Source organism: Budorcas taxicolor, chromosome 8, assembly GCF_023091745.1.
Source record: "Budorcas taxicolor isolate Tak-1 chromosome 8, Takin1.1, whole genome shotgun sequence".
NCBI classification, from domain to species: Eukaryota; Metazoa; Chordata; class Mammalia; order Artiodactyla; family Bovidae; genus Budorcas; species Budorcas taxicolor.
In genome coordinates this window covers 79,867,009-79,882,276 of record NC_068917.1, presented here as the reverse complement: position 1 = coordinate 79,882,276, position 15,268 = coordinate 79,867,009, and the positions used below count along the sequence as shown (strand labels likewise).

Genomic DNA, 15,268 nt, shown 5'->3' with positions numbered 1-15,268 from the left:
ATATATACTTGTTTTTCCATTGTATGCAAATTGAAAGAAAAAGATGTACCATTTCTCTGTTGTATGTTGGATTATGTAGGAAATGTTTGTGAACAATTCAAAAAAAAAGATGAAAAAAATTCCTGTGGATGTTTTGTGTAGTATCTCTTGGCATTTGTATTAATAGTTAAAAGTTCACTTCCAAATAAAACTCCCATAATGGTAGATTTGATGTGTGCCCAATTTTGAACAAGGGTTGATTGACACCTGTAAAGTTTGTTAAAACGTTCCTCTTGTAAGGAAATACAATAATCTTAAATTATGTATTTTTTGTGTGAAGTGTTTTTCTAGCATTTATAAATCAGATTTCATGGGGGTGGTAAGTTAAAACTTCAGTAGAAGGGCTCTTAATTTTAAAGAGTTGAGCATAGAGCTGAGTCATACCAATTTTACAAGTCTTCCTGTTCTCATATTACCTGTGATATGCTTGCAGATTTCTTAGGTTTCTATCTTTAAAATAGCTCTGGTTTGTTGGGAGAATTTTTTTTTGTCCCCTGGTTCTTGGCTTATAAATCAAGTACTACCGGTTAACTTCGAATTTGTCTAGAAAGCCTGAGAACAATGCAGCAATTATGTGGGAAGTAATTCATGGATGCAATTCTTAAGTTTTGAGAAAACATGATAGGCTGAAGTGAGCAGAATTTTCTGAAATAGTGTGAGTAGTACACGCGAAGGTGTTTAATATTTTAGTGATAGCCCTCTTAGTTCAAGGCCGGGTGGGGGGGATGAGTGTTAAGCGACAGTGGTATCACATTACTTAATGCTACCTGTGATGAGGTTTCCTCAAAGATGAAATTAGTCTGAGTTGCCACCTGGGTGTTGGTTAGCTTTCCGCTTCTGTATTTTAAGCATGAGTAAGCTTGGGTTGCTGAGGGTAGTGTAACCTATTCATGTTGAAATGAACCCTTCCTCTGGAGAAAGATTATCAGTAATGATGTTTTAGTCAAATTGTAGTTCCTATTGGAGGAAAGTATCTGGAGAGAATACAGGCTTTCAGTTTTCACTTGTCATTCAGAAATTAATTAGACTGGTGACAGTGTTCCTGTTTTTGCCTTTGAAAAGTCAGACTGAACACAACCTACTAAAAAGTAGGTTGAAGGATATCTTGAGGGTAAATCTGGGATACAACTTAGGGGGGAGAGGCCTTTGTCATTTCCATTCTTAACAGTGTTTGAACGTGAGCTGGCAGTTTTGAGAGATTTTTCAAGCTTGAAGAGGCACTGAATAAAATGGAACATTTAAACGAGTTGTATAGGCTGATGCACTGAACTTTTAAAACGTTTCCAAAAGTGGTTTTAGCTTAATTTTGTAAATTATCAATATGCCAACAACAATGTTGTAAACCAGGTTGCACCAAAATTTTTTCAGAAGTGAGAAAAGGAATTTAAAATTTTTACCTGTTATTCAAATGTTAATAGTGTGCACAATGAGTCTGTGCACAGTACTTTAAATTTTTTTGAATGAACCAGCAGTTACTCTTAAGTCTAACCACTGGAATACACAGAATCTTTTAGGAAAATCGGAGTTTTTCTCTTAACCTTATCAATGAATGTCTTAAAATGTAAAATACCTTACATTGTTGGTACTCTGAAGGGAATTATATTCCACATAAAAGGAGATTCAGTCTTCATGTGTTGAGTGTAAATTAAAGTAGCCTTAAATGCTATATTTTAATGGTCAAGGTTTGCCCATTGTTGGCAAATTTGAAGTGAAACTGACCTGGCTTTTTTTTTTTTTGGCTGTGCCACACACTAGCCAGGATTGTAGTTCCCAACAAGTGATGTGAATTCATCCCCTGCAGTGGAAGCCCAGAGTGTTAACCACTGGACTGCCAAGAAAGTCCCAGCCTAACTTGTTAACGGAGGCACTGAACCCTTAGGAAGCAATTTTGCAATGTCTCTCAAACTATTCTAGGACCACCATTGAAATAACAGTGCTTGTTAAACATGAAAATTTTGGATCACACTAGAGCTCTACTGAAGTGGCAACCCACTCACTCCAGTGTTCTTGTCTGGGGAATCCCAGGGACGGAGGAGCCTGGTGGGCTGCTGTTTCTGGGGTCGCACAGAGTCGGACACGACTGAAGCGACTTAGCAGCAGCAGAGCTCTACTGAACCACCTGTTCTATACAGAGGTGCCAGGAATCTGCATAACAAGTTCAAGCAAACCATGAATTTCTGTATCTTTTTACTAATTTTATCAAATATTTAATTCCTGAGGTGTATATTGTAGCTCCTGAAGAGGCAGTGGTTAACAGATATTTGGAAAGACCAATAATGACAGCAGTGAAGATAATGGAGCAAGAAGCCTCATAGTACTGTATGTGTTTAAGGAGCAGAAACCAACATCTGTTCATGCACGTGAATGTATATACATTAACAAGCATGTTGCTTAAACCATCAAACTAGGGCAATCACAGTGTGTTGAATAAAATTATGCCCTCTGATCCTTAGATTTAAAAAATGGGGCATTGTATACACAGGTTAACATCATTTACCCAAGCCAGACCTCAGTACTTCCAGTCATTTGACTTGTGAAAGGATACCTGGAAAATTAAAGTCCAGACATGTATACGTTTGTCTGTATTTAGAATGGGGAGCTAATCTGGATCAAGGTGGTAGAATGTGCAAGTACACATTGGAAAATGTAAAATGCAAACATTTTGTGGGGTTGGGCTTCCCTGTGTGCTAACTGAACAACATGGACAAGCAACAGGGTTGGGGTAAAATGATATACTAGCTACCCTATGACCTCAGAGCTTTCTATTTTCAACCTCACTGTCCAGAACCAGTAAGAATTTCCTAACCTCCCTCTCTATAGCTCTTCCCGCTATTTCTCCCTGCTTCCCCAAACTCAAGCCTATAACCCAAGAACCTGTAATTAGGAATAAAGGTTTGGTCACCAAAACCTCGCTTTTCAAAAGTTTCCCCCTCCACCTCCCCCACCTCCCATTGTTTTTTTGGTGGTTTTTTTTTTTCATAGGCATTCAGGCGGGCTCTTAGTTTCCTGACAAGGGACTAAACCTGCATGCTTATGCATTGGAAGCTCAGAGTCCTAACCACTGCGCTACCAGGGAATTCTCCATTTTCCCCTTTGGGGTATCTTATTCCCTTTGCTCCTTTTTACCCTGAAGTCTTGCTACCATTAAAGACAGGCTTCATTGGAAAGGAAGGGCCGCCTTGTTTACCTAAGAAGAAGAATGGGTATATATAGTAGGGAGGGAAAGTATATAATACCTGCTTCTCAGACCAAAGGAGGATAACTGATTTTGATAGTAATGAGGCAGATTTGGCAGAAACAGAGTAGAAAGTGCCAGCTAGGTTCCTCCAAGACCTCCCTAGCCTGGGGCAGGGCAAGTGAGAGCAGAAATTTCAGATAGGTTAAGTAAGAAGCCAAACACAAGACTGACTTCTATCTGGAACCCTGCTAAGTGTTTCTATGACCACATAAACTAGTAAAGCACAGCAGAATGAAGGCATATCACGTTTGGCAGAGAGAACCTGAGACTTCTCTCTTGTTCTCTCCTCAGAATTCCCTTTGCTTCCTATGTGGCATGAGAGGAACACCAGTTAAGTGCTAAGGGGCTTTCCATAGGGCCACCATGATGAAAGGGGACAGTTACTGCATAGCGGGAGCCATATGCTAGACAACTCAACCGGGGACTGGTTGGAGACAGAGCAGAATCTCAAAGGGTTGTCAATACCAGTGAAACCCAAATGAGATCAAGTTGGTCAAGGAAAACCACTGAGCTGAGTGCTGGAGAAACCAGACTACCAGTTACAGTAGGTTTGGTTATTCGGTGGTAACCATAGGGAGAGTAGATGCCAAAACACCAGACAAGGCCCTTCACTTTCATTATCAGAAAACCTAAACCTGCAATCAGACCTCAAAAAGTCTTGGAAAGCTGGAGGTCAAGAGCTTTTAGTGCAAACAGCCTTAAAGGTCAGATCTTGAACTGAATAATTATCTACCTTGAATTAGATCATTTTAAACTGGAAGAGATCGACCTACTTTTACTTGGCAAGTTTATGTGTTTCTTCTAAAGTCAATGGGAATTCAGACTTACCAAGGAAGAGGGTAAAAGGGAATTTGAGACCTCTAGAAATCTCTTAAAAGCAGACCTTACCTATATATGTGCCAGGTGGAGGTGGCCCCAGCTGGGTTAGAGCCTTTATTCGGTAAGATCATGTGACCTTTTAAATCAAGATCATTTATTCATACCTGTGTTTCAAACTGGCACCAAATCTGTGTACAGTTTGGACTTCAGAAGTGAAGTGAAGTCACTCAGTCGTGTCCGACTCTTTGCAACCCCATAAACTGTAGCCTACCAGGCTCCTCCCTCCATGGGATTCTCCAGGCAAGAGTACTGGAGTGGGTTGCCATTTCCTTCTCTAGGAGAATCTTCCCTACCCAGGGATTGAACCCGGGTCTCCAGCATTCCAGGCAGATGCTTTAATCTCTGAGCCACCAGGGAAGCCAGAACTCTGTGGAATCAGACTGAGACCACATCATGACTTGACTGATTCCCTGCCTTATCCTGCTGCCCTCACTCCCTTTATGTGAGAGCAATTCCCCAGCAAATCCCTGGCGCAAGAATCCCTGGGTTGGGCTCTGCTTCTAGGGACTTGATCCAAGACAGCTGAGCTGGAGCTAGAGCAAAAATTTATTTCACTTAGACATCCTTGACATAGATTTTGATGCAGTAAGTCATGAGATGAATTATCTCCTGAAGAAGGAGTGAGAATTTTTTTTACTTAATGAGGAATAGCTGCATTCTATTAGGCAGGAGTATTTTTGAAGGTATATATATGGGAATAAAATTGTTTTTGATGCTGAACAGCCATAAAGGTGAATTTTGTTAAATAATACAGCATCAGTTTTTCTTTTCTAATAGTACCCAGGTTTCTTTTTAGACTTATTCTCTCCCAGTTGTATATAGACTTCATGAGATAGAAATCTTGGTCATTTGAGATGCCTTATCACCCAAAAGTATAGGCATTTGACCCAGGCTTGCCCAACAATGCACTTTGTCCTGGGAATTTGTACCTTGAACAAAATAATGGAAACAAGGTAAAATTATAATATTTTTCCAGCAGCATCAGTAGAACGTTGGGTGGTTTCTGCTCTCAATATTCTAGAACTGCCTGATTTCTGTTTACATACCTCATTCCCCAGCCTTCCCTTCCATCCCAAGAGATTTTTCACAACTTTCTCATTTTATTTTTTATATTTATTTTTAGTTGTTTATTTGGCTGCACCAGATCTTAGTTGCTGCACATAGGATCTTTAGTTGAGTCATGTGAAACTCTTAGTTGGGGAATCTAGTTCCCTGACCAGGTATTGAACCCAGGCCCCCTGCCTTGGGAGTGCAGAGTCTTAGCCACTTGATCACCAGGGAAGTCCCATTCGTGACTTTTTTAAAAATTAATTTTCCTTAGATTAATTAGCTGATCACTTGCTAATATATGCAGCCCATCAAATGAAGAGATTTTAAATTAATTTTTTTATTGAGACATAGTTGATGTACAATATTATATAAGTTGCAGGTGTATAACATAGTGAGTTAACAATTTTTAGTTATACTCTATAGTTATTATAAAATATTTGCTGTATTCTCTGTGTGTATAGTATATATCCCAGTAGCCTATTTATTTTACACGTAGTAGTGGTACCTCTTAATCCACTACCCCAGTCTTGCCTCTCCCCCTTTCTCTCTTCCCACTCCTAACCACTAATTTGTGCTGTATGAGTCTACTTCTGTTTTATTATGTTCACTAGTTTGTTGTATTTTTTAGATTCCATGTGTTAGTGATATCACACAGTATTTGTCTTTCTCTGTCTGGCTTATTCCACTAAGCATAATTTCTCCAAGTCCATCCGTGTTGTTGCATTAAGGAGCTTTTCTTGTACAGGCAGCATTGCTAATTTCAGGGAAGTGAAAGTGAAGTCGCTCTGTCATGTCCGACTCTTTGCGACCACCGTGGACTGTAGCCTACCAGGCTCCTCCTTCCATGGGATTCTCCAGGCAATAATACTTGAGTGGGTTGCCATTTCCTTCTCCAGGGGATCTTCCCAACCCAGGGATCGAACCCGGGCCTCCCACATTGCAAGCAGACACTTTAACCTCTGAGCTACCAGGGAAGCCCAATTTCAGGGAGGAGAGCCACAAAGTATGGGTGAGAGCTTCCTGCTCCACCTCAGCTGCCACTACTGCAACCGGTGTCACTTGGGCCTTCACAGCGATGCCATTTTGGGCATAAATCAGTCATTTTCTAGGAGAGTGCCGGGCCCTATCTCAAGGCTGCCACTGAACATACAGAGCAACTATCAATGTGCCGCGAGTTTCTGGCTTTCTCTTTCACTTTCAGACTTTGATAAAATACTACACCTCACAGGCAGTGGATCTGCCTTCCCTAACAGTCACCGAAGCGCTGGATGATTCAGTCTGAAATGCTAGTGGAGTTAACTCCCAGCAGGGAAGTTCAGTTCAGCTCAGTTCAGTCGCTCAGTCATGTCCGACTCTTTGCAGCCCCATGAACTGCAGCATGCCAGGCTTCCCTGTCCATCACCAACTCCTGAAGTCTACACAAATTCATGTCCATCACATCGGGGATGCCATCTAACCATCTCATCCTCTGTTGTCCCCTTCTCCTGCCTTCAATCTTTCCCAGCATCAGGGTCTTTTCAAATGAGTCGGATCTTCGCATCAGGTGGCCAAAGTATTGGAGTTTCAGCTTCAGCATCAGTCATTCCAATGAATGTTCAGGACTGATTTCCTTTAGGATTGACTGGTTGGATCTCCTTGCAGTCCAAGGGACTCTCCAGAGTCTTTTCCAACACCAAAGTTTAAAAGCATCAATTTTTCGGTGCTGAGCTTTCTTTATAGTCCAATTCTCACTTGCCCAGCAGGGAAACCTCTGGCCAAAAGGAAATAGAAGAGAGATGCTCACTGCCCACTGATAGATCCTCTCTGGCCAACTCCACCCATGCTGCTACCTGAAGACACCTGGAGGTAGGTGGTCAATTTCAGCTCAGGCCACCAAGCTACTGAGCTCTGTGTTGTTAGAGATATAGAAAGAATTATTAGGCCACAAAGGAGCTGGCATTCATGTTCTTGAAATGAGCTACAGACTATCAGCTTTAGCTAAGATTATTAATAACATATAGAATCTTGTGCAGAAATTGTTAGCCATTCCAGACAATGATTTTTGTGCAAAGAGGAGAGTTGGTTGAGCCAGTTCCGTAAGTGAGTGAAGTCACTCAGTTGTGTCCGACTCTTTGCGACCCCGTGGACTATAGCCTACCAGGCTCCTCCGACCATGGGATTCTCCAGGCAAGAATACTGGAGTGGGTTGCCATTTCCTTCTCCAGGGGATCTTCCCGACCCAGGGATCGAACTCAGGGATCGAACTGGGGCTCCCACATTGGAGGCAGACGCTTTAACCTCTGAGCCACCATGGAACCGAGCCAGTTCCATGCTATCCCCTTAAACCTGATTGACCTGAAAGTAGGAACGTGTGCCAGCCATTTGATGACAAGAGCTTGGTCAGCTAAGGCCCCAGAAGCCATGAAGTTTGGGAACTGTGAATGTCATCTATTCTAAACTTAGAAGTTACAGGAAAATTCTGAATCCAAGACCATGGAACCTCAATCAGGTCACCTCCTGCATGTATTACTGCACAAATGAGACCAGGCCCAGAGCAGAATTTTACTTTATTCCTATGTCAAAGGAGCAGTGGCTGCTTTTTGGCATGTCCTCAAATTTCCCAAAGCTTCCCTGGTGGCTCAGACGGTAAAGCGTCTGTCTACAATGTGGGAGACCTGGGTTTGATCCCTGGGTCAGGAAGATCCCCTGGAGAAGGAAATGGCAATCCACTCCAGTACTATTGCCTGGAAAATCCCATGGACAGAGGAGCCTGGTAGGCTACAGTCCATGGGGTCGCAAAGAGTCTGACACGACTGTGCGATTTCACTCACTCACTCAAATTTCCCATATAAATCAGTTTGATGTTTAAAAGTTTGGTGTGATTTTTGATGGTGCCCAGAAGAATGCTGGCTCTGTAGGGGTCACAGTGGTGATATTTCAAGATATCCTGCTGGGGTTTGCCCTCAGAGAGTGCCCTTCCATTGTGGAATACAAAGTGTAGGCCGGAAACAACAAAACAGCTCCCTACCTTGCTTCTACAGCATCAGCTTGGTCTTGGAGTAGATCAAGAATAACAGTGGCATAAGAAAAAGAATAACAGTGGCATAAGAAAAAGAATAACAGTGGCAAAGGACTTCCCTGGTGACCCACTGTTTAAGACACCATGTTTCCACTACAAGGGTGCGGGTTTGATCTCTGGTCAAGGAAGTCACCCCCACCAAAAAAAAAAAAAAGAATAACAGTGGCGAAGCAGCCATGAAGCTTAGTTCCATCAAATCTCTAATGATTTATCATATTATTGATAATTCTGAAGGATTCTGTGTATATCTAGTGAAACCCAGAATAGAAGCAAGACGAATATTTCACTCTGCATTGGCAATGCCAATGGAGATGCTGCTTTAGAATAAAAGATTTCTTGATAAAGCTCTTGAATTCAATATAATCTCCTTCAAAGGGCATGGGTCTGTGGGAGGTATCATGGCTTCTTTGAAAAATGGTGGCAGGATAGAAGATGTTCAGAAGTTGATAGCCTCCATGAAAAATTCTTTGGAGATATATCAGTGAAGAACACATCCTAACCAATATGCACTCTGTCCTTGAATAACGTACAAAGTTTTAAGTAACTTGGGAATGTCTCCAAAAAACCTTAACAAACATGGCATTTTTCTTGAATGGACATGTTTATTATGGCTTCCCATGTGGCTCAGTGGTAAAGAATCTGCCTGACAATGGAGAAGAGAAACGTTCTGTCTCTGGGTCAGGAAGATATAGATTCTTCTTTTTCAAGGAACAACAGCAAAACATCCACAGCTGGTGGGACCTGCATGCATGTCATCAGTTGCTTCAATCGTGTCCAACTCTTTGCAACCGCATGGACCATAGCCCACCAGGCTCCTCTGTCTGAGGGATTTCCCAGACCAAGAATACTGGAGTGGGTTGGGTTGCCATTTCCTTCTCCAGGGGATCTTGCCAACCCAGGGATCAAACCCATATCTCCTGCATTGCAGGCAGATTCTTTATCACTGAGTCACCAGGGATTCCCCACTTGAAGTGAAGTGTTTTAGAAATCTTCCTCTTGCTTTTCTAACAAACTAGCTTAGGTTGCCTTTGCTGCTACTTTTTCTAGCTAGATCTCAATATTCAGACTTGATTGTGGACTTAATTATGCAAATTAGTTATTTGTATCTCAAGCCACACAAACACAAAGCGTGTGTGTGTGTGTGTGTGTGTGTGTGTGTGTGTGTGTGTGTGTGTGTAGCGGGGGCGGGGGTGGGGTGGGGTGGATGGTGTCCTCTAGGAGTGTGATTCTTGATCCTTTACAAAATGACAGCAGTGGGGTCTTCTGGGTTCCAAAGCTGTTAGTTCAGGGCAACACCAACGGCATGCTGAGTGTTCAGGAATTCCAGACTAAAGGGCAAACTGGAGATTGTTCTCTATACTGTTATTCTCATCAAGAGATTAAAGTGACATCCTACATGTTTATATAGCAAAGTCTTTTTACTACCAAATAGTTTATATCCCTATGCATTTATATTTTCAGTAATGTGGTTCTCTGTAATACATTTAGAGATTTTTAGAATTTGATAGAATCCTTGACTTCTTGTGTTATAGTATTATCTTAGCAACAGTTGTGGCCCTCTCCTCTTCCACCCTTCCTCCCTTTTAAAAAAAGATTTAGAAGTTCTCAGGTTCACTTTTGTTTTCCTTTGCAAGAGTAGAAAAAGAAGGTTGGTTGGTTGGCTCTTTTTTAGTTAAGCCATTGAACTAAAATTCTCTGTTAAACTCTCTTATCCTTTGTTCACTTGAACGTTCTTTTTATAGTATTTAAAGAGGGATATTGTGAATTCTGGAAGATCTTTCCTGGAGAGTCTTTTCCCCTATTGTTTAGACACAGTCAGAAGTTTATGTTGAAAGGTAAAGAAATTAAAATCTTAAAACATCCAAAAAAAGAGAGAAAGAGAGGAGAATTTCCTCCTTTTCTCCCTCCACAAACCTGAGTACAATTTCTTCCAGTAGTTTGTCTAGTGTGGTGTAGACTGTTACAAAGTTGCATCTCTTCCAGGTTCCCCACAAAGCAGTAGCCAGCACACATTACTTGCCAACCAAACCTCCTCTTTCCCTCTCCCTCGCTGTCAATGCCCTCAGACTACACCTCACAGATAAAACATTAGCACTTAATCCCTGCCTCAGGTTCTGTCACCATAGTATTCTTTCATATCTATTTATTTTTGCACTTTTTAAAAGCAGATTTTTCACAAATGTTAGCGTTGTGAATCTCCTCTCTGCCCACACCTTTTCTTCTCCCACTACTAAGTGATCTACTGCCAACTGGCACCAATTCTCCAAATCAAAGTATGCATTGCAAACACAATTGTGTGATCCTTTACTAAAAAATACACCAGGCAATCTGTCTACTTCTGTTTCTCAGAGTCTCTCCCGAATAGTTCGGTGGGTTTTTTTTTTTGGTTGTTTGGTTTCTTCCAGTTTTATTGAGATATAATTGACATGCAGCACTGTATAAGTTTAAGGTGTACAGCATAATGATTTGATTTACATACATCAATTTTATTGTGAAATGATGATCATAAGTTCAGTTGAACATCCATTACTTCATATAGGTGCAAAATTAAAGAAAAGAAATGTGTTTTTCTTACAATGAGAACTCTTAGGATTTACTCTGTTAGCAGCTTTCATATATAACATCCAGCAATGTTAATTATATTTGGCTTGTTGTACAGTAAAATAGTACTTATAACTGGAAGTTCATAACTTCTGGCTGCCTTCATTCAATTTCTACTCCCCACTTCCACATATTTGAATATCAGTTCTGAAAACTTCTTTAGCTTGTCTTTGAGCAGTGCAACAACCCCTTTCTTGATGATTTCCAGATTCTATTCCACTGACAGCTCAGCTCCAGCTTGTAGCAAACTTGAGCTAATAGTGATTACCAGACCAATATTTTGTGTTATATCCTGAAATGAAGTGTGGTGAGTTCAAAATTGTTCAAAGAGACCACATGCGCAAACCAGTGCATACACCAAGTCTGGATGGTGGTGAAGAGAATTTGGCAGGCAGGCAGGAACTGATGATCTCTAATATCATTCAAATCACTTCTTCAATGACATTTAAGTCTTGTTTGTAATCTGCTAAAGGAACATCACTGGAACTCAGCAAACCTCTCAAGGACTGTCTAGCTTATTCCAGAACTTTGTTGTGTAATCTGTACACAGCAAGGAAAGTAATTAGACTATCAGTTTACTGTAAAAGGATACAACACAGGAACAGCCAAATGCAAGAGATGGATAGGGCAAGGTACGTAGGAAGGGATGTAGAGGGCTCATGCTCTCCCATCATGTTACTTTCCCTGAATCTCACCAATCTGGAAGCTCTGAACTGAGTTGTTGTTTTGTTTAGTTTTGTTTTGTTAATAATACTTACTTCTTCCTCCAAAGTAGGAAATATTAATATTTCACTAGCTAAAAGTAAACTATGGTTCAAAAAAATTCTAACTGGTTTTGAACAATAGTAAGAATGTTAATGATCTATAATGGAAATGATATAGTTATCCTCAAGAGTTTTCATCAGAAGGAGTCCATTCTGTCCCTAATCCAAGCCTGGAGGTGTGATATTTTACATACAATAAAAATAGAATAGGAAGAGAAGAGTCTTCAATGTTACTAAGAAAACTAGGATAATTCCCTGATAGTTAAGAATCCTCCTGCAATGCAGGAGACCCTGGTTTGACTCCTGGGTCAGGAAGATCTACTGGAGAAGGGATAGGCTACTCACTCCAGTATTCTTGATTCCCTTGTGGCTCAGCTGGTAAAGAATCTGCCTGCAATGCAGGAGACCTGGGTCTGATCCCTGGGTTGGGAAGACCCCCAGAGAAGGGAACAGCTACCCACTCCAGTATACTGGCCTGGAGAATTCCATCAGTCCATGGGGTCACAAAGAGTCAGACATGACTGAGCGACTTTCACTTTCACTTTCACAATGCCCTAGAAGTTGAGGGTGAATTTTAAGAAAGTAGTTAATTTTAAGGGGCTTCCCAGATGGCACCAGCGGTAAAAAAAATAAAAAACCCACCTGCCAATGCAGGAGATGTAAGAGGTGGGGGTTCTATCCCTGGGTCAGGAAGCTCCCCTGGAGGAGAGAATGGCAAGTCATTTCAGTATTCTTGCCTGGAGAATCCCGTGGACAGGGGAACCTTGGACACGACTGAAGTGACTTAGCACTCACGCATGCAGTCAATTTTAAATGCTATATATGGCTAAATCAAGGAAAAACTGAACTGGAAAATTACACAGTAGTGAACTATATCTCTTTTCTGTTAAGTCTTCTTGGGGCTTTAGTCTGATGATCACTTTGGGAGAGTCATGAGAAATGAAAACAACAGATATCCTACCTTCACAAAATCCGTTTTACTTCTTTGTTTTCCTCCATCTGCATATATCAGAAACTACTCCTACCTAGCCATTGTCCACTACTCCCATCTAGTCTATTGTCCATCCATTGCTCCAGCCAATTTTTGCAACTTATGCTCAAGAATGCATTTTAACTCATTTTCTTTAAGTATCTGTCATAATCAATCATGATAGAAAATAGCAGATGTAGCAATGATTGTTGCCAATGCTTGAAATTTAATTCAGCTATTCAGACTGACGGTTCTCCTGATAATTGGAATAATCAAACTTGATTACTGGTCAGGAGGGGGAAAAGTGATAGGGACACAACATCATTGATCATGCCTCCATCTCTGATCTTCTCTTCAAAAGCCTATGCCTAAGGGGTAGAGCTTCTGGTAAAGGTTTTCAAATGAAACATACTCACTTGGTATGTTTCCTTGGCCCTTTTAGAGCCATCTTACAACTATAAAGCCACATACTAATGATAAACTGAAAATGAGGAGCCTAGTTCCTTGCTGACATTCTCAAATAGCTGCACCAGGCTTGAAGTGTCTACTTCTGTAGTTCTTACTGTATGATAATAACAATCTCTTTTTCATTTAGTCACTGGAGTCTGGTTTTCTGTTGCTCAAGTATAACTCTACCCAGACATTTGATTGTCCACTTTTCCCACTAGATCATAAGATGTCAGATAGGATCTGCTACCTGTGTAAGCTAGGATGCTTTCATAGAAAATAATAGAAAACCCAATTCAAAACGTCTTTAACTATAGGAAGTTTACTAACTCAGATAATTGGAGATCTAGAAGTAAGGCAAACTTAAGAGTAGACATAATCCCATGATTCCAGTTCCATTTCTCTCTCTGCCATTCTTTTGAGTTCCCCTATATGTAGACTTCTGTTCCAGTTACCATCAAAAGGACTGTAGTGGGGGCTTCCCTGATGGCTCAGTGGTAAAGAATCCACCTGCCAATGCAGGAGACATGGGTTTGATCCCTGATGCAGGAAGATTCCATGTGCTGTGGAGAAACTAAGCCTGCTCACCACAACTATTGACCCTGTGCTCTAGAGCTTGAGCTCTGGCAACAAAAGAAGCCACTGCAAAGAGAAGCCCATGCACCTCAATTAGAGAGCAGTCCCCTGCTTGCCACAACCAGAGAAAGCTTCACAAAGCAACAAAGACCCAGCACAGCCAAAAATTAACTTACTATTTTTAAAAGAACTGTAGCAATTTCAAGCCTCACATCCAAGAATAACTATGTCCAGAAAAATTGTGAATCAATTCTCAAAGTTCTCCTGGAAAAGTTCTTCTGGAAGCAGCCTTCAAACCTATTCTTGCAACTCACTGAAGTGAACTGGGGAACATACATGATCCTAATCTAATCTCTGGCAAGAGGGTAATATTACCCTTAGACCAGTCCAGACCTCTGCAGCTGAGAATGCTGTACTACATCAACTGTGAATGAGAGAGGGATTTCTGAACATCAGAATTCTGTTGGGAAGAAATTCTGACAAAGGAAGGCAAGGATGTTGAGTAGGTAAAGAACTCACTTTTTGTATTCCCAGCATCTTGCAAACATACTTTAAAAAAAAAACTCCACCCTACACATGCAAAGTTTACACTTTATCTCAACAAGTTCCTTGAGAGAAGGAAGCATCTTTTACTTCTGTTTATGCTACTCTTATGTCTAACTCAATAGCCCAAACATAGTAGAATTCAAGTTGTTGATTTTTCAGTCAACAAGCCTCAGAAAATAGCCTAAATGATTTAACCTCTTGGATTCTTTTGTAGATTGCTAGAACTTCTTGCTAATCAATCAACTTTTTTTTTTTTTTTTTGGCCACATGGCTTGCAAGATTTTAGTTCCCCACCAGGGATTGAAGCTGGGACAACAGCAGTGAAAGTGCCAACTCCTAACTACTAGACCACCAGGGAACTCTGACTAATCAACTTCTTTGACTCCCAAGACTTAGAACTGCTGGGATAGTCAATAGGTCGACATTTTTTCAATAACTGTGTTACTGTATTAGTTACTTTTTCAGGGAGAGCAAATTGTCGGAGAAGGCAATGGAAGCCCACTCCAGTACTCTTGCCTGGAAAATCCCATGGACGGAGGAGCCTGGTAGGGTGCAGTCCATTGGGTCACTAAGAGTTGGGCACGACTGAGCAAATTCACTTTCACTTTCCACTTTCATGCATTGGAGAAGGAAATGGCAACCCACTCCAGTGTTCTTGCCTGGAGAATCCCAGGGACGATGGAGCCTAGTGGGCTGCCATCTATGGGGTCGCACAGAGTCGGACACGACTGAAGCAACTTAGCAGCAGCAGCAAATCGTAGTGAAGTTCTTAAAGCTCCTTTTTCTCATCCAAATGGAGAAACTAGAGGGATGAAGATGTTCTGCTTTTCTAGGGGCACAGTTGTCAGATGTAGAGTTCCAAATCCTCCCCAAATTCAGTAACTAGAGATGACTACTGATGATTGTTTTTAATAGTTGATTTTCAAAGATGTGAACATGTAATATGATCCATGGAAATATAAGTCTCTAAAGGAGAAAAAAATATTTGTTTCCTTTCTAAATTTCATCACTAGGCAAATCTGGGTCATTGATTTCTAAAATTCATTCCTCATCCTACTAGAAAGTTTGTATTTTGTTTTTTGTTGTTTTTAAAGCTTGGG

The 15,268-nt window shown here is 41.0% G+C and overlaps 1 pseudogene; it reads left to right on the top strand.

Annotated features, from left to right (window-relative positions):
* The first annotated feature begins 7,495 nt into the window (after nt 1-7,495).
* On the top strand, nt 7,496-8,749 carry LOC128052085 (phosphoserine aminotransferase-like; annotated as a pseudogene).
* Nucleotides 8,750-15,268: the final 6,519 nt, after the last annotated feature.